The sequence below is a fragment of the Podarcis tiliguerta genome (genome assembly GCF_965153285.1).
Source record: "Podarcis tiliguerta genome assembly, chromosome: 14".
Lineage (NCBI taxonomy): Eukaryota > Metazoa > Chordata > Lepidosauria > Squamata > Lacertidae > Podarcis > Podarcis tiliguerta.
The window spans coordinates 36,886,361-36,911,183 of NC_139547.1; the positions used below are offsets into that span (position 1 = coordinate 36,886,361).

Consider the following 24,823-nt stretch of genomic DNA (forward strand, 5'->3'; position numbering starts at 1 on the left):
CCAGTTACTCCCAGGGTGGCCTCATAACGATGATTTTGTAGATGAAGGTTTCTCTGTGAAGGAAAACATGCTTGAAGCACTGCCAGCGTGGCTACACGTGACAGAGGAAAGGGAAGGTGATTTTTGTCTAACTTCCCTATACATTTCCTTCATCTGTGTGTGCACATTTTCAAAGTTAGTTTCATTCTTAGGGTGCAATTGCAAATACATCAACAGTTACTTGGCAAAATACAGACATGTGCAAGGTAACAACATTTTATGTGGGACTACAAATAAGTTACTGGACTGTTATTTGAGGGCTTGGGGAAACAACCTTGCATATAAAATTAACAGAGCCCAGCACAATATGTTCTGAGCACGTGCCTAGAGAAGATGTGTTAATTGGACCTACTGGGGGCAGCAAGAGGTTACACTGGTTTATTAGAAGAGTTCAAGCAGCTGTTGCTTCAGCACTGGGAAGGGGGATGGCCCATAAGCCAAACAAAGGAGATCTCAATGCATCAGAGAAAATGTAAGGTTTTAAAAGGATAACTAGCTCCTAGAAGTAATTAGGGTGATCACTTGCGCGTTGCCAAAAAATTGGAAATGCATCGAAGTGCAGGATAGATTAAGATGGTCTGTCCCCAGAGTTTTATGGAATTTGAAATATTTGCAGGGAATTTTCCAATTGATGTGATTGAAACTTCCTATACAGAAGCACCAGACAATGAAGGAGGTCAAACAATAGGTATTTCATTTTCCTATATAGATTATCTCAGGCCCTGAGGTTGGTAGATGGGCCTTAGTTGGAGGCATGACACTGTTCAGTAACATGATAGGGCCTTCTTTGTATTGGTGCCTTGTTTCTATCATTTACAGTATGGATGGCTTTAATGTTATTAAGCTTCTGGTGCCTGCCTAAAGGATATGTATTCTGAAGAATTTAAGTTTCTTTTTACTCTGTTGTTTGACCTTGTGCTATTTACCTATAAGGGTTTCATATAGGATTTTATTGGTATGGTATGATTTGTTGTGTTTGTATTATGTTTTTAGATATTATGTTGGAAACTCTTCTGTGATTATCATGTACAAATATCATGTACAAATTTGCATATGGATACATACAAATCTAGAAAAAAATATCATCACACCATGGTGGGAAAGACTGTGACCTGCTTCATCTGCTGTCCTTGTGCTAACAGTGGAATGAGTAGTATCAAGGTCCATGCTTATGGTTCTTTTTCTTTTAACTGGACCTGGACTAGAGAGCCCTTCAAACAGAGAGGACTCATCTAAAGTACGCTACATGACCACCATGGACTTGATCCCAAGGCAAAACACAAATATAAAACACATCGTACAAGGATACCATAGAAACACTGCTCATTGTTCAGCAATAGGGCATACAGTTGTCAGTTTATTGCACCAAGTGCAATGTGGATGCCCCCCCCCCCCCGGGAAGGTGGTGCTTGTTTTCCTCGATATCATCATTTATTTGTATGCTTACTTTCCACAATAAGCTGTCCTCAATGCACCTCACAATATGAAAAAGATGACATAACTCACTAAGTTACAAAATATAATGAAAAAGTTCATAAAAGCATCTCATTAAGAAATATACAGTAAGATAAAACACAAACAAAATTCCAATGAAAGCAAATATAAAGCACCCCAAGAGTAAATATTGCCCCCTGACAAAAGCTCCTAAACACCCCACACTAATAGCCTCTGAGGATTGCTGAGTCCCTTTAGCAGTGCCAGTATCTTCTGTAGCTGGAATCAGTCAGGGCCCCACACTCCCAAACATGGTGGGAATGTGTCAACAAAGCAGGGAGCAGGTTTCCTAATCTAATCCTTGAATATCAGAGTATCTGACCATGATAAGAATAAGAAGGCAGAGAATAATTTTGTTAAGATCTTTGGGGATCTTGGATGATTCCAACTTTTGGCCTGAAAATCTTTGTGCAGAGCTGGCATTTTAACTGTCCCACCAAAATGTTATAATAAACCGCAAGCAACCCTAAGAATTGCCTTGTCTCAGGCCTAGTCTTGGCTGAATTACTGATTCTGCTATGGCATTAATTGCTGTGACAAAGTCCAGATGAATCTAGTGGAGTTCACTAGGATTACATTGATTCTGGGGCAGAAATAAGGGAAACAAAAATGTTCAATTTTAGCTTTCTAACCTTCCAAAAATTCAACCATATCAGCAAAATACCATATTTTCCCGTGTATTGGATGAGGGTTTTTTTTTAACTCGGAAATTATGTTAAAAAACTGGGGTCGTCCAATACACTGGATAGTGGCATGGGGGGGGAGCGGTGCGCTGCCAGCCATCAGATTGGTGGGAGCATGGCTTTGTCCGATGCCGCAGTGAGCAGGGGGCACTCCCTGGGTCGTTTCCCACACCTGGCGGCATCGTGGGAGGTTGTGCTCCTGCCCACTGGATGGCTGGTGGGAGCGCAAATTCCCCTGATGCTGCTGCGTGCAGCAGGCATTCCCTGGATCCTGGAGCAATCAAGCGGCCAATGCCGGAAATCGCTCACCCGCCAAACGAAGCGCGAGCCTGTGATTTTAAGCGGCAATTGGCCGCTTGATTGGGTTTTTTTGGGGGGGGGGGTCCCGAAAATCGTTCACCCGTCAGAATGCAGCACACAACCGCTTGCATCACAGAAACCACCTATCCGCTGCCCGTCCGCTGCCCGATTGCTGCCGCTAATCACAGTCCCACTTGCTGCGACAAGAGCAGCTGTCTATTGGCTGCCACAGCAGCAATCAGGAGGACTTATGGTGACAAACAGGTTTCTGAAACGTGAGCAGTTGTGTGCTGCGTTCTGGCGGGTGAGTGATTTTTGGCATTCCCCCCAAATAACCCCCCCGCAAAGCTCAATCCCCCCATTTTCTAAATTTTGAGGCCTCAAAATTAAGGGTCTTATACATGGGGGCGTTTTTTAGATGGAAAAGTACAGTATATAATATAAGAATATATTTGAGTTACAGGTGGTAAGTACTTTGGACTGTATCATGGGTATTTGAACATATTGCTTCTCAGTTCCCTATATTAGAAGGATAAAAAGATAGAATTTGTGTTTGTGTGTGTGTGTGTGTGTGTGTACACAAACACACTCCAAATGTGCTCCTTGAAAGAACAATTCAGCTGAGTCTCACTTCAGCATTTTTAAGACTAAAAATGTCAAGCAGCAGCCAGGAAGAAATGCCCAGTGGAAGTCCATCCAACTTCAGCTTAATCCTGATCACTAAAAGCCAAGCCAAAGAGACTTATTGTTTTGATTTTTTGAGCTACCATATTATCATCTGCAAAATACGTTCATTAGGAACAAGAGCATCATAAACAACAACACAAAGCTCTAATGCTTACTTTGGATCTGCTTGTTGCAGACAGAAGAATGGACTAAATGTCCCATTCATTAGTCTGACCCAAATTGTCCTATAGTACACTCAGGAATGTAAAAGTTAAGATTTTCCAGTGTACTGGAAACATAGACTGTTTTGTTGAAGTAGAATTGTATCCCCAGATTATATAGTATGTTAAAAATATTACTGTGCTTAAACTTCCCTCAGTGGCTTGTTTGACTTTCAGCAGTTGCCACAATGGCAATCAGTTTCTCAGTGGTCTTTCATTTCATTTCTGACATGTCAGCAACCACAAAAATAAGTGACATTAAATAAATACAGGCTAAATGTTTATTTTATTCAGTGAGCTCTTTCTAACTGATCTCTACACATGTGCACTGTATTGACTAGTCACATTCTACTGCATCATAATGTCATCATAAAATGGTATGGCACAGCAATGCTGTCATTATGTTTAGTAAAGGTGAACCACCAGCAGCAATGGAGCAGTGGTAACGAAAGCATCCTCACTTTGATGAAAAATCAATTTTTTAAAAAAATCAGGGAATGCTTTAATTACTATTTAATTTTCTATTTTAACAAGTCTACAGATAGTTTACATATCCCAACAAAAATGTATTTTAAAAAGTCTTAATATGATATAGGTTCCACATCTTATTCTAAGTGCTGCTGCTAATAGTGAATTCCACATTTTAAGTAACATAATTAAACTCTCTCTCAAAACAATGTATGCAAGTTCTTAAGTACATAAATGTACATAAAAAAAATAAACCACAAAAGCAAATCATATACAACTTAAATTATATGTCTAGAAAAGCTAATAAATGTTATTAAAGACAAGCATCAAAATCATTCACACTACATAAAATGCATCTAAACACACAATCCCCACATACCCAATCACTCAGCAATCACCATCTCCTTCCCTTAACCACAGGCTCCATCCACTCAATGCTTTCTAAAATAAAACATTCAGTACATACAACAACCAATAATTATGTACAGAAAAATCAGTATGTTGAATAAAAGCAATTCATTAATAGCAGGGGGGGGGAATATTAATTTCCATCACATCTCTCACCTGAGCAATGCAAACATCATCACCCCCAGTTGTCTCATAGAGAGATTCCCCACCAAAGAGCCCTTCCCCACCAATAGATTCTCATCTAGTTGGGAGTTTGAGCACAGCCACCAGCACACTTGATCTTCCCCTCATCACAGGGAGCATCCCAGACAATCACATGAAAACTTTTTTTCTTTTTTTAAAAAAACCACCAATGCCTGAAGAGCAATAAATCAAGAACACATCCTAATAGGAGTCAAGCTACACAAACAATTTGGCTAAAAATCTAGTCATTAAGATGTTACAGATAGAGCTTATTCCAAATACCATTTAACTCTAGTGTTATAATTTGTTGTGAGGTTCTGCTGACTTTCATTGCTGCTGGAAACCACCCATTTCCAAGTACCTAATTAAGAGAGTATGACCTTTTCATATGCCATCAACAGTAGCAGGCAGTGCTGTTTTTCTAGAAAAATAGGTGCCAGTCATCCAAGTTGTTACAGTAGGTGTCACACTTATAACCAAAAAAAGAGTGCCGGTACTTAGCACAAAGTTGTTAAAGTAACTACTACACTTTTAAACAAACAAACAAACAAACAAACAAACAAGGTACCAGTACTGCGTACCCTTGAGTATCCCCTGAAAAAAAGCACTGGCAGCAGGTATTCTGACCTTGTTCGCAGAAGAGGAATCAGCTGAGGGGTGGGAGGAGCAAGCACAAACTCAGTTTCAGACAGCAGTCTCCCAGGTGTTTCTCATCCACTCCAGTCCTCCTCAATAATAGCCTCTGTGCAAACCACTCCCTGTTAAGTACCTAAGGGGTAGTAGGAGCAGTAGTCTCCCAAGTGTTTCTCAACCACTATAATCTTCCACACCTAGGTCCATGCTCCTGGCATTAGGGTTGAACTTTAATAGAAAAATACCAGACAGTATATAAACACCTCCAAAAAACAGTTGTTACTATAACCAGAGTACATAAACCTCCTCACTGTAGCAAATGCTGACTTGCATTGGTTGTATATTTTGTCTGTCTCAACCTATAAACTCTTCTGGGCAACTGCTGTCTCTTTGCTGGCTTCGTGACTAGAGAAGTAGGTGCCTGGCCCTCAGTTCAACTTGTCACAAATAAGAATTATATAACAAAACTTATCTACTGTGTTTGGAGAGCCCTGCCTTGTGCTGAACATGATTACTGCTTCTCTTATTTATGCAGAGTTAACAGCTGATGGAGACCATGGCATTTATTAAGTTTCAGGCTCCTTTCACAGTTTCCAAGTATTTCATTCTCCAGGAGACATGAATTAGATTGAGGGTTTGGATATTAAACTGAGAATGTTGTTGAACTGAACAGTCAGTGATATCATCAGTTAAGACCCCCTCTTTTTACCTATTCTGATACTAAGTTCAATTTGTTATTTCCCCTCCCAATTTTTAGTATGCTGTGATTATTTATATTGGCAGTGACTGCTCCATTGGGAAAGTGATTTTGGAAATGGGAGAGTGGAGGTTTTCACTGCTGGGAATTGGAAAGATTTTGACTCCCAAAAAGGTGTGGATATTTTATTTGGGTTTTTGGCAATCTGAATGTGGGTGGAAGTATCTGGCACTGAGCAGGGGACATTTTTCATTTTGGCCTTCATTTGAGAGTATGGCTAGAGATTGGTTTGTGTGTGTGTGTGTGTGTGTGTGTGTGTGTGTATGTGCAGGAGCAGGGGGTAAACTACTACCAAACAGTAGTAGGGTTTTTAAAAAGTCTAAATGGCTTTTGACTGGTCAAAAAGTTTGCAAAAATATTGTGAAAATGATGTGTTCATTTTTACACTGCTTCCCCATTCAAAACTGCTCCCTCAGCTATTATACTTATTTCACATGTGCTTTGGTATAGCACATATATTGTCTTGGACCTGATAATTATTTATGACATAGTTTTGTAACTCTGCTTAAACCTGAAATTGAGAACTATCCATTATAAGCATCTTTGGGCTGTTGTTTCTGCTTGAGGCAAATGGTAAAATAGGAGTTGGAGGCTTGCTTTCATGTTCACGGAATCACCTGTTACTCTATATTTGGGGTGAACTTGAGTCAAGTCATCTGTGTAACCAGTATATGGTTAAAGGTGAGCATTAACTGCAGTCGTCTGTGAGTCAATGCTGTCTAATTATTGATATAGAATCCCTGGGTCTGTTTTCTAGTTCTGTATGTCTGAGTAACCTAGTATAATAAATTAATAACTGCATAGAAGCTGGGTTCATCTTGCCCACCCACCAGTGCAACAAATCATTGCTGTTACTGACTATGCAATGAATTCATCATCCTAGTGCTATGTCCAGAACGATTATACACAGTCTGTCTCAGATCTGAGACCAAGAGACATAGCATGGTGATATGGGTGCAGATGTGAACAGAATCTCTAGTAGCATTACAGTTAATTAGATTGCCAGTTTTAAAAAATTAACCATAGTTAAAATTAAGCAAAGTTAACTACAGTTTAGGGTTCAGATGCAACATTAAACAAAGATTAATTGAAAACAGAAGCAAAAGCTTCCAATTTCTTCCTTGTAGCTGTGCTAGAGAAGAATGCATAAGCCTGAGGCTCATGCATGTAACAATAACAATTTTTATCATTACATTCAGACCATCTTCATATTTCTTTTATATTTGGATGGCTTATGTTGGACTCCCTAATGCCCATCAGCCCCAGACCAGCATTATCAAAAAGTCAGGGATGATGATGGGAGCTGATATCTAGCAAATTCTAGAGGGCCACTAGTTCCTCATCCCTGCTGAATAATCTGGGAGTATTTTTGGCTTTTCAGGGTTGCTCCCACCCTGCTGTCTCCAAATTTAAATAAAAACTTTCCACATCCTTCCAGTCCTCACATTTTTATTAATAACTATCATGATCCAGTTATTCCCTGAAAACTGAATAGTAAAGTGCTAATGGGAACAGCCTGAGAAACAAGAATGACAAGCATCAGAACTATTTAGCCTGTATGGGTTTTATCTATTTTTCATTTGCTTTCCTGTGTGCTCTCAGTTTTCATTTATATATTTAACCCAGGCTGTGTTTGGGGTGGGGGAAATAACAGGGGGTACATTATATCCTCCTCGGCAACTGAACCTCTCATGAATGTTGATAAAGAAAATAGCATATAGCTATTTACCTTTCTGATCTTGCCTCAAAATCTTACAGCATGTTTTCCCCCATCCCCATCTTCCTATTTCCCAGAGCACATTCTGCCAATTAAAATGAAGCAGAAGGAAAACTGGAGCAGAGTTAGTCAGCTCTTCAAATCTGACAGGCTGTAGTTCCAAGAATAAAGACTCATCTCATTATTATTTCTCAAGTTTTTCCCCTCATCTCCCACAGTTTGGAACTGTTTTGGAAACTGCTCTAAGTCCAGCATGACGTCACCATGAGTTTGTAGTATCTCTGTCTCCATCCTAGTTAGGCACTTCCTGCCTTCTGTCTCTCTGCTTTTGACGCCCTTGTCTGGGTTCTTCTTCTTTCTCCACAACTCCTGTTCCATTTCTGTGTTCATCTCATTTTCCTCATTTCCCCTGTGTACATTTTCATTCTGGAGTCCCACCTCTTCCTTGGCATCAAAATTGGAAAGGACTCCTCCTTCTATGAATAGGGTTTATAATTCAGATATGCAGCAAGCATCTGGGGTTGATTTTCATTCTATGACTGTTAGGAAGATTAGAAAACATCCAGTTATGGTCTATACAGCATCCACACATTTTTAAAAATAAAATTTTTTTATAAGAAAACAGCTCAGAAGTGAAAGGGATAGAGAGTAGGAGATATATAAATTTTGCATACTACTTAGCATGACTGCCTATTTTATAGTGTGATTTACAGATGCAATGAAGAACCCACAACCTGTCCCACCCCAAAGGTGGGTTAATTGCATGTCTGGGTAGCCAGCTAAACAATGTCCCAGAAATGTTCCATTTTTACACTTCATTTTTAAAAATGCTAACAAAATGAATTTCATTAGGGACAAATGTAAGGTTCTGCACTTAGACAGGAAAACCAGATGCATAAATATGGGAAGGAGGACACATGGCTTACTAGCAGTACACGTAAAATGGATCTAGGGGTCTTGGTGGGCTACAAGCTTAACATGAGTCAACAGTGCGATGCAGCAGCAAGAAAAGAAAAGACTAATACTATTCTAGGCTGCATCAACAGAAGTATAGTGTCCAGATCAAGGGGCACTCTATTCTGCCTTGGTTAGACCACACCTGGAATAGTTTGTCCAATTCTGGGCACCACAATTTAAGAAGAATGTTGACAAACTGGAACGTGTGCAGAGGAGGGCAACCAAGATTATCAAGGGTCTGGAAACAAAGGCTTTCGAGGAGTGTATGGTTAGCCTGGAGAAGAGAAAACTGAGAGGAGATATGACAGCCATCTTCAGATATCTTAAGGGCTGTTACATGGAAGAGGGAGCATGCTTGTTTTCTCCTGCTCTGGAGGGTAGGACAATGGCTTCAAGTTACAAGAAAGGAGATTCTGACTAAACATTTGTAAAAACTTTCTGACAGTAAGAGCTATTCAGCAGTGGAACAGACTCCCGCAAGAGGTGGTGGACTCTCCTTCCTTGGCGGTTTTAAAGCAGAGATTGGATGGCCATCTCTCATTGATGCTTTAGCTGAGATTCCTGCATTGCAGGGGGTTGGTCTAGATGACTCTTAGGTCCTTTCCAACTCTTAAGATTCTATGATTCTATGATATGAAGAAGTTTGTAGTATTGGAAACCTGGTTTCAATTTCCACTTAAGATGCAGACCCTTCCAAGTCTTGCCCTCAGTTATCTATTTGGGCAATGCAGGTGGGATGGGAAATCTTATCTGTTCATACTGAGTTTGTATTATTTTAAGGGTGGTTAGGGTGGTTTATGCATCCTGTTCCCCGGCTGTGTATGAGTGATTTGTGGCTCAGTCAGTAGAGCATGAGACTCTTAATCTCAGGGTCGTGGGTTCAAGTCTCATGTTGGGCAGGATATTCCTGCATTGCAGGGGGTTGGACTAGATGACACTTGTGGTCCCTTCCAACACTAGAATATTAAATTATTCTAAGCCACAGTTTTGGTTGGTCAAGCTTCAGCTGGGGAGGCAGAGATGATGGTATCCCTGGAGAGAGGGGGGCGGATATGGACTTGCTTGGTGGGCATATGTTCAGTGCCTGCCACACACTTACTTTTTCTTTTAATCATCAGTGCTAGTAACCTGAGTGAACTCCCTAAGATGGTTGGATGGCATCTTGTATACCTCCTTCCAACAATTCCTGCAGCCAAGCTGGTGCCAAATGTTTTGCTCTGCTTTCTTTTGGACCACATAAGTGAGGCTGAGACAGAGGTCTTGTCATCTGGGAAGCCTAGGACCTCCGAGCAGTTTGACTTCACCACCGGAGGTGCACTCCATTGTTTCTCGAGACAGACGGATGCCAACAAACCTCAAGTAGAAGGACTGTTATCTACCTCAATGCAAATAGCATTGTTAGGGTTCGTGGGGGTCTGAACCACAAGGTTTTTTGCTGCAGGCCCCTCACCTCCTGCCCCCCATCTCCATTTTTTGTCAAACTTTGCTTACAGGGCAGCTTTTCGGTTGAAAGTTGGCTTACATTGTATCTGTTTCAGAGGCCTACGACCTGAATCTTTCAATGCCTCTGACATCAGCTACCAAAAGAGGAGGAACCAATTCACTTCCCCCCATTTCACTACACCATGTAACATAACTAACACATTTTGGAAAGAACTCTCAAAGTTTGATTTTGCATTCTAGAGTTACAGTGTTAGAATATTTAGAAGCACAACTGATATAAAATACAATTCATGGTAGAAAGTATAATTCTAATAATGGTGCAAAATTAAGGAAGAAACAATATGTGATTAGCCAAGGACAAAAGCATAAATAACATCTTGTTGAATCTAAGGAAAATAGTATCCCATCCCCCAACTAAGCCTACTTGAAAACAACCACCACAAAATAAATAAAGCTATAACGACGAGCTTTAGGAGTTGAAGGAACAGAAGCAGGTGGGAGTATCTTGTTATAAAACAGCAAGTTTGATATATTAAACATAATAGCTTAAATCACTGGAGCAAAACCAAAAAGCCAGAAAATAAAGCCAGCAAATAGAAAGAACCTTATGTTCTCAGGACAAAATTCTATAGATGCAAACTAATATAAGAACAAAATTCATACATACAACACACACAACTCATAGCTTGCAGTTATTCAGATTTTTTTATTCTGATAGCATGCAAATATTCAATTCAGGGAGCTCCCTAGATTTTGGCTTTGAGACATAAGCCCCTGTATACTTAAAGTGGTATCATACCAGGCAGTCATGGTAGAACATAATAGAATATCACAAATACAGTATAAATCATATAGAATAATTAACAAGTCATCAGTGAAACAATTACAATCTATTAAACTCTGTTAACAAAGCAACAACTAAAAATAAGCTAAACGTTCAAATTAACGCAAAAATCATATTCTATGATTAACAAATCAAATCTATAAAACAATATTAACAACTTTACCAAAATAGCAGTCAAAAAATAAACTAAGCACTGTTAAGCACTCTTCACACCCCCATGACTCATAATATTTTCTTCTGTTCAGCTCATTAAAATACATATACACATAATGCCCGTGGCAGCAACTCCATTCTCAAGGTTCCTTGGACTGGAGGTGGGGCAGCACAGGTGAATCCATCCCCATTCCACCCCAATGGCAGAGTATCTCCCGCCTCACAGTTCTCCCTCTGGAAACAGCTCTCTTATGAAGGCTCTTAGGGCTAGAGGGTGGAGCACGGCAGGTGGAAAAAGCCATTACCTGCTGGTCAACAAAGAGTGTCCATCCCTTTTCATGCTAACTAGCAAGAATATTCATTTCTTAGGTTTAGTTGCTAATCTCCCCAAAGAGTCACTATTCAGTAGATGTCCATAACAGTTACTCATTTCAGAGACAAAGAGACTGTATGCACTGTCCTTTGTGATGGCTGTGCATTGCAGTTCTACCTTTGGCATCATGCATGTATAGGAGAGGCTACTCAAATATCAGTTACAAGGAAACAGCTATGCTCACAGGTCTCTTAAGGTGAAATTCAGACCTGTCTCCACACTGGACTGTATTGGATGTCCCTGTGTCCCAGTCAAACCTTAATGTGACAAGGACCTTTGTACAATATGTAGTAAACATGCACATGCCTATTTGTGGTTGTTGTTCCCACTGTTTGTTCAGTGAGCAGAAGCACTCCAGAGAGCAAATATCTCATTGACTGTGTTGTGGCAGTGGAAACTTGGCATTTCCCTGGTGTTAGGGTCTCAGGTACTTGATCAATGTGTCAGGCTCAAGGAAGTTGAGAAAAACTTTTCAAGCCCTAAAGAATGCAGAATGCATTCACATTTATTCTTTTCAGTAGATTTTATTTGGGTGAAACACACAATATTAGAATTTCAGGCAGAACTGTTTGGTAGGCAGAAACTTCCATATTCAAATTCTTTTATCCTTTATTCAGCCAGTAACGAATGCCAGTAAAATAAAGGCTGGGTGTGTTTTGATCTGTTGCAGTAACAGTTTTAAAGGTTTCCGGAGCACTTGAATTCTGCATGGGGTTATAACAACTTAATAGAATGAACAGTTATGGTGAGTGTGTTTATATTTTGTGTGTGTGTGTGTGTGTGTGTGTGTGTAGTGAATGGCATTTTCATTGAAATTGATTTTGAGATTACAAACAGCTAGGCATTTTTAATATGATAAAACACACTTGACATCTAGTTGCTAAAAAACATCAAATACTGAGTACTGTATTTTTCCTTGTATAAGATGCCCCCATGTATGAGACGACCCCTATTTTTTTGAACCAAAAATTAAGAAATCAATATTTTAAACATCAAACAAAAAGAATGGTACATAATGTATACAGCAAATATAGATCAGTAAATAATTATTTATGTCCACTATTCAAGTACACATAATACATCACTGAAAACTACATCTGTGCCAAAACTGTTATGGTAATAACAGGTCTCAACTTGGGTTACATTACAGGGGTTTGTGCACAGAATCATGCAAAGTCAGAACACCCCCCCTCCCCCCGGATCTACCCCAGCAGTCCAATATCTCACAAGATTTGCCTGAGATCTCGCAGGAGCTTCCTGGAGGCCTTTCATGACCAATTCATTCAAGCAGGGCACAGGACTCAAAAAACTGTTTTGGGGAAGGAAAACCCTTTGTGGGAGTAGCCTTTTAAGCCTTGCACCTGGGATGGTCACACAAGGCCACAGGATGCTCCCACAGAATCTTGCAAGCTCTCAGACAGCCCCGTGAGATCTCAGAAGAGCCTCCAGAGCCTGGCAAGAAAGGTTCTTCTTGTTGAACTGTTTCTTTAAATCTAAAGGTTCATCATTGTTTCACCCAATGTGTATACCTTTAAGGGGCCAGAGCAAGGGCCAGAGCAAACTAATGAGATCCAGCTTCACAGCTGTGAGACATAGCAGGTGCTGCTGAGTTGCATTGATTAAGCTGTGTTGGGAATTGGCCACAGTATATAAGGAGCAGCACCTAGCTCTGCCATTCACCCTGGGGATGGGTTGGTGTTTGGGTCGTGTTTGTTTGTAGTTGTATTTGGTGTATAAGGAGTTTTTGTTTTTCTTATTAAAACCTTGTTTGAGTTAATTTTGAGTCCCTTCTTTTTAATGCAAGCTCTCCCCAGCAAGCTCTGCAGCGTTACTTTACTGCGAAAAGCCAACACTTCTGCCCCTATTAATTTATTTATTTGTGATCTGCGTAAGGTTGTGATTGCCATAAGTAAAATAAGCATAAGTTGCAATCGACTTGGTAAACTTTGTTTTTAAAACTTGTTATCATCTTGTTATTAATCTTGTTATACATACTTGCTCATTTTTGCTAAGTCATTGGCCAATGAAAGAGTAATAATAATAATAATAATAATAATACCCTGCCCATCTGACTGGATTGCCCTAGCCACTCTGGTTGGCTTCCAACAAAATATAAAAACCCAGTAAAACATCAAACATTAAGAAATTCCTGATGTAGGGCTGCCTTCAGATGTCTTCTAAGAGTCAAGCAGTTGTTTATGTCCTTGACATCTGATGGAAGGGCTTTTCACAGGGTGGGTGCCACTACTGAGAAGGCCTTTGTTAAGTCACTTTCCCTCTATAATAATTTATAATTTAAATTTATGGTTTAAAACATTTTAAAACATATTTAAAAGTATTATAGGCTACTTGGGATAGAATAAAATTAGAACCAACAAGGTTGGCCTAAGACATTTTGTTGCCTGAGTCAAAACAGTACATAGTGTGCCTCATCCCAAGTCAAGGTGCCTAAGTTACTTTGGCTTCTGAGACATAAATCCCCTCCAGAGTAAGTGTACAGTGAGAATAAGCTGAATGCAATTTGTTACCCTTTAAATGACACTCAAAATCAGTTACCCAAAGCAACCTTATCCTTCTTCCTGATGCTAGGACCATGCTGAGTTTAAGCTTGTTTGGTCACTGCTGCTTGAAGTTCTGCTGAAAAAGGGAGGATATAAATGAAATTTATAATAAAGAAATAAAGCCCATAAACAATCAAAGAATTCAGTTGAATAAATAAATATCTGGCAGGGCTGCTGCCCATGCTTCCCATTGAAGCCAGAGGAGCATTTCAGTATGGGAATGTTTCTAAGTGTAATTTAGGATGGAGTTTGTTCACATGTCTAATCCCAAGAAAGTCAAGAGGTCTGTGAAGCCACTCTGGAAGCCATGGATACCTATGGCTATATGGGAAATACATATATGTATGAATTCTTCCTTCATTACCCTCCCCCTTAAAACATGGGAATGACTTATGGGAATCCACACATTATGTATAAAAATATAATGGGGAGTAATCTTCATAGTATTCCCCTCAATGCAATCTTGGCATCTGTTTTCTTCTAAATGCATTTCCCTAGCACACTGTCTCATGAGCCCTGATTTGGAATAGAAAGAGTGAGCCACATTTTCCATAGGTTATAATGTATCAGCTGAATACTGTAATTTTCCCCATATTGCATGCTATTCTTAAATAAGTTAAGAGCAAGACAAGTTTTAAAATGTGTGGGTAGATTGCTTGACTTCCTATTGATGAACATTACAAATTACCGTATTTTTTGCTCTATAAGACTCACTCCCCCCCCCTAAAAATTAAGGGAAAATGTGTGTGCGTCTTAGGGAGCGAATGCAGGCTGCGCAGCTATCCCAGAAGCCAGAACAGCAAGAGGGATTGCTGCTTTCACTGCGCAGCGATCCCTCTTGCTGTTCTGGCTTCTGACATTCAGAATATTTTTTTTCTTGTTTTCCTCCTCCAAAAACTAGGTGCGTCTTGTGGTCTGGTGCGTCTTATAGAGTGAAAAATACGGTATATAATCTAGGTACTTCAGTACAGTATAGTGTTGGTAATCAGAGTTCCGCTAGAAGGTTAATTAGATATTTCTTCCCAGACTTTCAATGAACATTCATTTCCCTGGATCAGTTTTGTTTATATGCAATTACTTTCTATATTTCCTGAGATCTATCAGACTTTTGAAAACCTGAAAGTTAAGCACACACAAGCAGCTAGTGTGTAACAAATTAGAATGCACAGTCTCTGCTGAAGAGGTGATAAGCTGATTATACAAATAAGAAAATTATTTCCAGAATTCTGGAAATCCTTTATCTTTTCATAAAACAGAATCCCTGTGTTGGGAAATCTGTTTTTCTAAAATAAAATAAAATAAATAAATGATAGTAACACTTTAACATTCCTCTAGCAATCTCCATGTTGCTGGTTGTTGCCATGTGTTTAATGAGTTATTAGAACTGTTCCTGCATTCTTAAGTTGACTAGCTGTAGGGTTGGGGTTTTTTTTGGGGGGGGGGAGGGATTATTAGTTATTTCCAAGATTGCTTGGGTGGAGCCCCTTTTATATGGCAATATTGGTATGTAGTGAATTTGATTTGGCGCAGTAGTAAACTTTTAAAATTTGGAACAGATAGCTGTCTCCTATCTTTATATGGGAACATCACAGTTTCTAGTTTTATTCTGGGGTTCTTGCCATTACAAATATAATTTATTCTTTTATATAACTGTTTTCATATGATAGATTCCGAAGAGTGGATAATGATTCAGGGAAAAAGAGATATTTTTTTTCAAGGCTGTCTTCCCAATTAATAAGATTGGGAACGTGTCCCAAAAAAAATCCCTTTCCCCCTCCAGGCTTTTTATAATGCACTCAAATTATTCACTAGTATGTCTTGTGCTTCCTTTTTACAGTTTGGTGCCTAAATATTTAATAGAGAATGGAGCCTGTATAAATAGCAAATCATTTGCTCTTGGCGCCATTGGTTGATGCTAAATGTCTACTTCTGCCTTTTTTAAAAAAGGACAGTGAATAGGATTTGGGGTCATTAACAACATAACAGAGGAATCTGATGCATGTTTACTCAGAAGTAAGTTTCACTGGGTTTAGTGATGCTTAACTTGTAAGGATGTGTGCATAGGATTATAGCCAAAAGGTTTTAGATAAGCTCTTACAAGCCTGGAAGAGCAATTTGATATCTGTGAGGCTGAAATTCCATCCAATACCTCATCTAGCACAGTACAACTCAGTATTTCATACTTGCTTCATGTCACAGGGTTTTAGGAGGTCTGGTTTAGCACCCTGCTGTGCCATAGTCTACTTTTGTGATTTGGGGCAGATTGCACAGGGACACACATATAGAACAATGCCAAATATATTAGATCGCAATCCAGTACATACTTACCTAGGAGTAATCCCCATTGATCTCACTGGGACTTACTTCTGAATAGATATGCATATGATTGTGCTATTAATGCAATGCATTCTTCTGTGCCACATTTGAAAATGCAGATTGTGGATCTGTAAAAGGTGCAAAAAAGGGAACCAGAGGGATCAAGGGCTTGGAGCACCTTCCATGCAAGGAAAGATCGATCAGGGACACTATTAACACTTATAAAATGTGATATGGCATGAAGAAAGCAAATAAAAGGGATTTTTGGTTTTGTTTCTCAATGAAGTTGATTAACAATACAATGGTACCTCAGGTTACAGATGCTTCAGGTTACAGACTCCGCTAACCCAGAAATAGTAATTCTGGTTAAGAACGTTGCTTCAGGATGAGAACAGAAATCGGGCTTGGGCAGTGGGAGGCCCCATTAGCTAAAGTGGTGCTTCAGGTTAAGAACAGTTTCAGGTTAAGAACAGACCTCCAGAACGAATTAAGTTCTTAACCCGAGGTACCACTGTAGTTAAACAATAGATTCTAGACAGACAGAAGATGGTACTTCTTCACATACTAGATAGATAACTTTGTCAATCTGTTCTTCCAAGAAATGACAGCTAATGGCCCCTGGTTTGGATGACTTTGAAAGGGCATTAGGCACAACGCATGCAGGCTAGATCTATTGCCTACTAATTAAATGGAACCTCCATTTTCAGAGGCAGCATGCCAATGAATACCAATATCTGGAGATGGGATGGGGTGAACAGCAGTGAGGGAGATCTGTTTGTTTAAAACTGTGCTTGTGGACTTCCTGTTGAATACACTGTGAAAGAGGATGTTGTAATGGTGGCTGCTGTACATTGGGACTGGTAGGTCAGAAGGCAGAGAGCACAGACAGTTAGTTGAGTCAACTAATTCTAGTTTTGTCCCCTTCCCCGTAAGGAGATGGAAAAAGCTGACAGCCAGGGTCGATCTGCACTCATTGTGAGTAAGAAGGCAGGAAGGTGGAAGTTGATGGTATGGTAGCCTACTATCCCCAATGGACCAGCATCTAGTGGTATATTGAACGAAATGGATATTTTGTCTGATCCACCAGGGCTTCACACTCACTGTTCTTACAATAAGAACACTAAGCCGCTTACAACTCAAAACCAGTTTGAGAATTCTTGAGAATTTGGCTTTCTGTGCCATTGTTCACTAAACCCCTGGTGGCCCACCAACTGTTTGGAGTAGAGCTCCCATCATCCGTGAACTTTATGCAGTTTCATAACTTGCTGTGAATGCTGAACTTACTTTTCATAGTCACAGAATATGCCCATTCCTGTTTTAAAAGCTATGTAGTGTATACAGGTATATTGGTGATTTGGTTATGTGCCAGTACAGCACTTTATAGGAAAATAAATGGCTGCAGATTATAAACTGCTGAAGCTAGTCCCATTCAGATTAGAAACGAGGCACAATTTTAAAGTGATACAGTTACCAAGGGGACCCCGCTTCTGTCAGGATGATCCACCTTCCCATCATTCCAAGTCTTAATGTGAATAAGTTTTTTCTTCTTAGGCGGGAGCTGTTGTTCAGTCTGAAGCTACAGGCCAAAGCCTATGACTTTCTTTAGAATATGAACTATTAAAGCTGTCGTTTTCATCTCTGGTATTTCCGTAGTGCTTTCCAGATTCTCAAAGAACTTAATGTATCTGTGTCAGTAACCAATACAACAGCCATAAGGCAAGTCATTCTCTTCATTATATCACCATGGAGTCTGAGGCTGGCTTGCATAAGAGGATCCAGTTCATTGTTAAGATGATATTTGAACAAGGGATGTTCTGGTCCATAGCTTATTATCCAAGTTAATGTGCTTACTGGCCTTCCTAGTGTACAAACTCATTATCCGGTAGCCAGGTTACATGAAGGATCACCTCCTCTCCTACATGGACTTGTCTTTTTACCATGGATTCTGGTTGTGGAGTATTCTTCCTGATGAGCTTTGCCTGTCCTTTGTTTTGGGGCCATTTTAGTGCAAGGAAGAAATCTTTAAAAAATAAAAATAAATGCCAGACCTGTTAAGATACTTTAATATCTCTTAAATCTTTTAAAACTCATTTAAAACTGCTGTTTTATTACTTTATGAGGTTTATTATTATATTTTATCAATTCATACCCAGCTCTGGGGATCTTGCTATTGGATGGCAGATAAATGCTGCAAATAAATAAATCCACTACATTTTGAAGTTGCCCCCAAAGCAAATTCTAAAGTTCTCACAGAACCCAGAGCACTCGATTTCCCACTGTATAACAAATGCCTGGTGTTTATATTGCGAGAGGCAATGTTGGAGAGTTCTGAGAACTGAGCCTCTGCTATGTCTGTGCTGAATTTGTAGAAGCTGAATCCTGGTGTACTTCAAATGGCTGAAGTTTGTCAGTGGAAATTCTGTCTGTCTGTCTGTCTATTACAGTAAATAATAAAAAAGAAATTCTTATAGCAAAATGTTTCAGCTTTGGCCTTCATCAGTTGTTCTTCATCTGCCCATCATGGCTGTGGCCTGGTCTCTGGATAATTTTCTTCCCACATGGCACTTCGGAAATGCCACAACCTTCCTTGGCAGCTGTGGGGTTTCAGCGTAAAAGCTCATTCAAACAGCCCAATAAGAAGGCAGATTCCTTATACACACCCTGCTCCTCCTGTGTTAGATCCCCCACCCTCCTGCCCTGTTTATATGTGTCCTGCCCGAAGGTGAGCGGTCAGGTCAGTGTGAAGACATTGCTATGGAATACTCAATTTCCACATCTGGGGCAAGGAAGTAGTTTTTCCTGCACTCAGATTAGCCATTCTGCAGGTTTTTTGCTTATCTCATAGCAAGTAACTTTGGGCATAATGGTTAAGGCATTAGGTTGGATCCATTTGGGTACCCTGTTAAAGGGGTTCAGGAAAAGGTGTATCCAGGCCTGTGCAGGGGGGTGGAGCGGGTACACTTGCCCTGGGTCTTGAAGGGCTAAGCTGGATGGGGGACCCTGCCAGGCATCAGCTGCTTTTTTGTTTGAGTTTATAACTTTATTCTAACAAGACTCCCGCCCCGGGCCTCAGACAAGCTCTGCATGGGCCTGGGTGTCTCTGTCTGGAAGTCCACATGGGGGCCAATGGCAGTGCCAGACTTTGGGATTTCATATCTCAGTAGCACCCTGTGTGATGCCAAAATTGAGCGCCCGCCTGTCTCTCACCTTCTGTTCTAAGTCTGTTGTGGTGCTTCCTGTGGCACCCTCTTGGCTCGGCACCCAGTGCAGCCAAACAGGTTACGCTTCCCTAAATCTGCCTGTTCCAATGGGCCTTTCCAAGAGGCGGCCCTGATCGGATCATCACATTTGATGTATGTCAAGGGGCAATCCTCAACCCAGGGCTGATCCATCCTACTGATCAGCCAGCAGGTGGACTACTTGATACTAGATACATATCCAATGCCTTCGCCAAGACCCACTTACATCTGTTATTAATAAAAAGTTGTGCCCTATTTCAACCCAATACCAATGTCCTATATCTTATTTCTACCCTTGGTTGCCCCCCCCCCCCACATGCTGCGTGCTTCCTGAACCTGTGCACGCAAATGTTTTGATCCTAGTGAAGCGTATATTTTAGATATGTGGACCAATTTTTATGGTCGATGAGATGAAAGCCTTCCACCCATTGCTTCTCCCCACCAAATCTTATCCCAAACCTCTGTCCTTTATGGATTTCAAATCTGTTTTGATGCTTAAATCCTACCCTGTTTATTGCTTCAAACCCCCTCCAAGCTGTTCCCTCTATGAGGTTTCAAATCTGCCCTTACGGGCATGTACAGTGGTACCTCAGGTTACATACACTTCAGGTTACATACGCTTCAGACTCTGCTAACCCAGAAATAGTGCTTCAGGTTAAGAACTTTGCTTCAGGATGAGAACAGAAATCGTGCTCTGGCGGCACGGCAGCAGCAGGAGGCCCCATTAGCTAAAGTGGTGCTTCAGGTTAAGAAGAGTTTCAGGTTAAGAACGGACCTCCGGAACGAATTAAGTACTTAACCCGAGGTACCACTGTACTTAGTAGCGATGAAAGCAGCTGCAGAGGTGTTTTGGGATGGAGAAGTGGAACATAGGAAGAGAATTTAGCACACCTCATCTGCTGTTTTGCATCTCCCCATTGCTTTTTCTGTGAAGAATTTTTTTTGGGGGTAGCAAAGGGTATTTCTAATGTTTAGTTTGTCCCTTCTGCTCTGATGATAGCTTTGAAAAAAGAACTAAAGCTACATGCTTGGTAAGTCATAGAACCATTCCTAAAAAGCCCTCTTCTAAAATATTGAGCTGGATTTCAGGGCCTGTTTTTAAAAGCATAGTAATATTTCAGCCTGAAAGGGCTTACTTTATTAGGCATGTGTGTGCATGTGTGTGCGTGTGTGTGGCAAGTGTGAGAAAAATAGTCCTTAAGTTTCATTCTTTCCTGTGGAGTCATGACCAGATTTTTTTGTATAATTTAGTGGTTAAGATCCATAAAGGGCCTTTGGTATAAATAGTGCCTTCTTACTCAGTGTTTCTGCTCCCTCTGAGGCTGAGTCACATCTACTCACTTTACTGACCAAAACAAACTCGTTTTTCTCCCCTTCAGATTTTCTACGAGGCTAATATAGTGATTTTCCTCACGCGCCTTTGACAGCAGAGTCAGCTGAATTCATATTACATAATCTTTATTTCTGGCTGTACTAAAAGTGGCAAAAAACCCTCTTTCCAAAGTTTAATTTTTCATGCTGCCAACCCTGTATTTCAAGCAGCTAAAGAAATTGTAACAAGACTTGTTAATGGAGTGAATTTAATGTGGAAATTGAGATAATTATGAAACCAAAACCAGGTCATTTTTTGCAGACTCCCTTCTGAGTCATGGCCCACTCCAAGTTAGCGCTAGGACTGTGCAATGTTGTTTCATAGAAGACCACCTTGGAGAAAAACCTTCCATTCTATGGGTATCAGCAGCATTCACTTAATTTTGTTTTAAATGGAGCTTTTGTGTGTTGGCAGCATTGCTAGCACGCATACTGGTATCCCAAGTATGTCCTACCATTCATTTGCATAATGTCTTCTGTGTTGAAACTAGGGTTGAATCCAGAAATTTTCTCTCTGTGGGGCCCCAGGAATTTTGCTGGAGCATGTTATAATTCATGCATGAGGTATATAACATTTTGTAATTTGCTACAACACAACTGTGCATTTATTATTGGTGTGTGCATGCTTAGTTTCTTTTGGTCACATTTAGAATGCACAGGGTGGCAGAAAATCATCAGAACATGAATTTAACAGCACTAATGCAGAAAAGTGCTTTATCAACGTGAAGGCTGGTTTCTGTGTCCCACTATTTTTGAGGACATAATACAGTGGTACCTTGGTTTACGAACTTAATCTGTTCCAGAAGTCTGTTCTTAAACTGAAACCTTATTTAAACAGTTCCCTAATGAGGCCTCTTGCTGCCAGTGCCCTTCCACCATTCGGATTTTGTCTTAGACCAAGTTACAAGTTCTCAACTCGGGACACTATTTCTGGTTTTGTGGAATTTGTGAACCGAATCGTTCTTAAACCGAGGTACCACTGTACTACTACTACTACTACTACTACTAAGGTCAGTATAGTTAAAGCTATGGTTTTCCCAGTAGTGATGTATGGAAGTGAGAGCTGGATCATAAAGAAGGCTGATCGCCAAAGAATTGATGCTTTTGAATTATAGTGCTGGAGGAGACTCTTGAGAGTCCCATGGACTGCAAGAAGATCAAACCTATCCATTCTTCAGGAAATCAGCCCTGAGTGCTCACTGGAAGGACAGATCCTGAAGCTGAGGCTCCAATACTTTGGCCACCTCATGAGAAGAGAAGACTCCCTGGAAAAGACCCTGATGTTGTGAAAGATGGAGAGCACAAGGAGAAGGGGACGACAGAGGACGAGATGGTTGGATACTGTTCTCGAAGCTACCAGCATGAGTTTGACCAAACTGTGGGAGGCAGTGGAAGACAGGAGTGCCTGGCGTGCTCTGGTCCATGGGGTCACGAAGAGTCGGACACGACTAAATGACTAAACAACAACTACTACTACTACAACAACTACTACTAATAATAATTTATTTATACCACGCCCATCTGGCTGGGTTTCCCCAGCCACTCTGGGCGGCTTCCAACCGAATATTAAAAACAATACAGCACCAGACATTAAAAACTTCCCTGAACAGTTGTCTTTTAAAAGTAAAATAGTTGTTTAATTCCTTGACATCTGCTGGGAGGGCGTTCCACAGGGCAGGCACCCCTCTGCCTGGTTCCCTGTAACCTCACTGAAGTGGGAGTTTTTCAAACTGAAGACTGGAAAAATGATAAATTGAGAGAAACCAAAATTGACAGAATTATCCATTCTTAAAGACAAGTGTTTTGTACCTATTGCCTCTACGAGCAACTGACACTTTATTTCCCTATGTGCCACACATGAAGTCAATATATTGCTATTGGGAAAACTTTCTGTCCTCTTCCCAAGTAGGCAAAATCACTTTATGAAGGCAGGCAAATGCATCATCCAGAAATATACTTTTATGAAAATACCCACAGCATAATAAAAACGACTCCCTTCCCCATTATTTTGTTAAATGATTTAATATGTGGTTCCTACACTCTGATTCATCAATGAGGTGAGTAATCAAAAAGTAACATGCAGAACCTTGGTAGTGAGTCATAAGAAGCCACAAGGAACCCAGAGGCGGAGCTTGAATGCTCAGAAGGGGGAAGTTGAGAAATAAATCAAAGTACCTAATCCCCAGATAGCTCCTCAGATGCTCTGTAAATTCTCAGTAGTTCCAAAGTTAAAAAATATCAGAATCTTGGAGCTCATTTATGAGTTTAGAATCAGAATGCCAACACAGATATTTGAATGCCTATTCCCCTAATTTACCTACTTCATATTGAAAACTAGCATGTCAATGAAACTAGTAGATTATAACCTTTCTCCCTGGCATTGTTATGTTTTACACGCAGAGCCTGGGATTTAAATGAGGGGCATTCAGACACACAGTGGTTTATGTGGTTTCCTTATGTACATTTTGAGGTGACACTTTCCTAGGAGGGCTATACTGAGTTCTTTTTATGCATGTGTAGATAAACCTTATGTTGCTTCCTAAATTATGCTTTCTTGGGGAAACGACTATCTTGATGGCTACAACATGTTAACCTCATGAAGGAACTTTCTCCTACTCCCACGTGTTACCCAGATGCTTGCAGAGAAATATTCCAATACAGGTTTTTTGTGTTTCCCTGGTACAATAGTATTAGTTTTCCCCTGCTGAAAATTATCCGCCTTGAAAGCAACTCTATATACGTGTGAGTAATTTTTATCTATGCAGGGTGTTTTTGTATTTCTCATACATGGCCACTAGAGCCCAGTCTGGAAGTTTGACTTTTTTACTTTCTGCCTTCCTGTTCCAAATTGCATTTGGATAGTAGAACTTTTATATTGTTAATTTGTCACTGCACCATACTGAATGAGAACAGATATTTAGTTAAATCACAACTGAGGAAACAGAAGTGTTTCTATGTAAGTATTTAGGTACACCTGCCTGCAAATATGTAGGTTTTCGACTTCAGCCAAGAGGTACAGTTGTGTTGTTGGTAATTTTAAACTCTGGATGTAATAGTTTCACAGGGACCCCTCTTTAGATGGTAAGAAGTATTATTTTGCTTGATTCAAAATGTGAAAAGCTAGCTCTGCTGTGTTTGGGGGTCCTCCTGCTCATTTGGCTGAGTGCAACCCTAGACTTTGCTATAAGGTCCTGTTCTGTTCTGAGAGCAGCACTAGTGAGGGATAGCAACTTGATCATCATTACAGTAGCTGAAGTGTCAGATGGTGAGTTCTGATTTAAAAATAAGACTGGGAATTTCCAATTAAGAGAAAACATGCCTTTGCTAATGAAATTTACTTTGTGACATTCATAAATCTTTATAGAAGTGCAGTCACCTTGGAACTTATGTGGGAGTTAGGTTCCAGGGATTGCACATGAAGCCAAAATTGCATATAGCCAGAACAAACCCGGGAACCACTCCCATGGCACCATCCCAGCACCTATGTGCCAAGCAGGCCTTGCCACCTATGCATGGTGGAGAGATTTGGGCTCTCTGCCTTGATTAGTGGGCTCTGAAAGGTTCCCATGAGACTTCCTAGAGCCCACACAACAGCACAGAGAGCTTAAAAGTTTTCTTCACAATGCGAGAACTTGGCACAGAAAGGGGATTTAAGCAATCTGCCTTGCTTAATGGGACCTGGGAAGGTCTTGTGAAGGCTCTGGAGGTCTTTGCAAGATTTTGGACAGCCCCACCAGATCTTGTGAGACCTTCCCAGAGCTCGGTAGGCAAGAACTACTGTTCCCAGAGTTCCCTGGGACTAAGGATTGGCTCTTAAACCAGTCTGGGAACTTTAGCTCTGTGTGGAGAATTTCAAGAGAAATTGCATCAGAGAAATTTCAGATTGGAGAATACACAAGACCTGTCAGAGAGAGGAACTGACACCTCTCACACCTCTGAGTGGGAGACACCTGCTGATGATGGATCAGGCTGTGTGTCTTTGCAGCTGTCCAGAAGA

General features: G+C 40.5%; 1 protein-coding gene across 6 annotated transcripts in view; it reads left to right on the top strand.

The window, feature by feature from the left end:
* LOC310663962 (ankyrin repeat and fibronectin type-III domain-containing protein 1-like) overlaps nucleotides 1-24,823 on the top strand; it is a 328,708-nt gene that overhangs the window by 176,563 nt on the left and 127,322 nt on the right. The window lies entirely within an intron of this gene.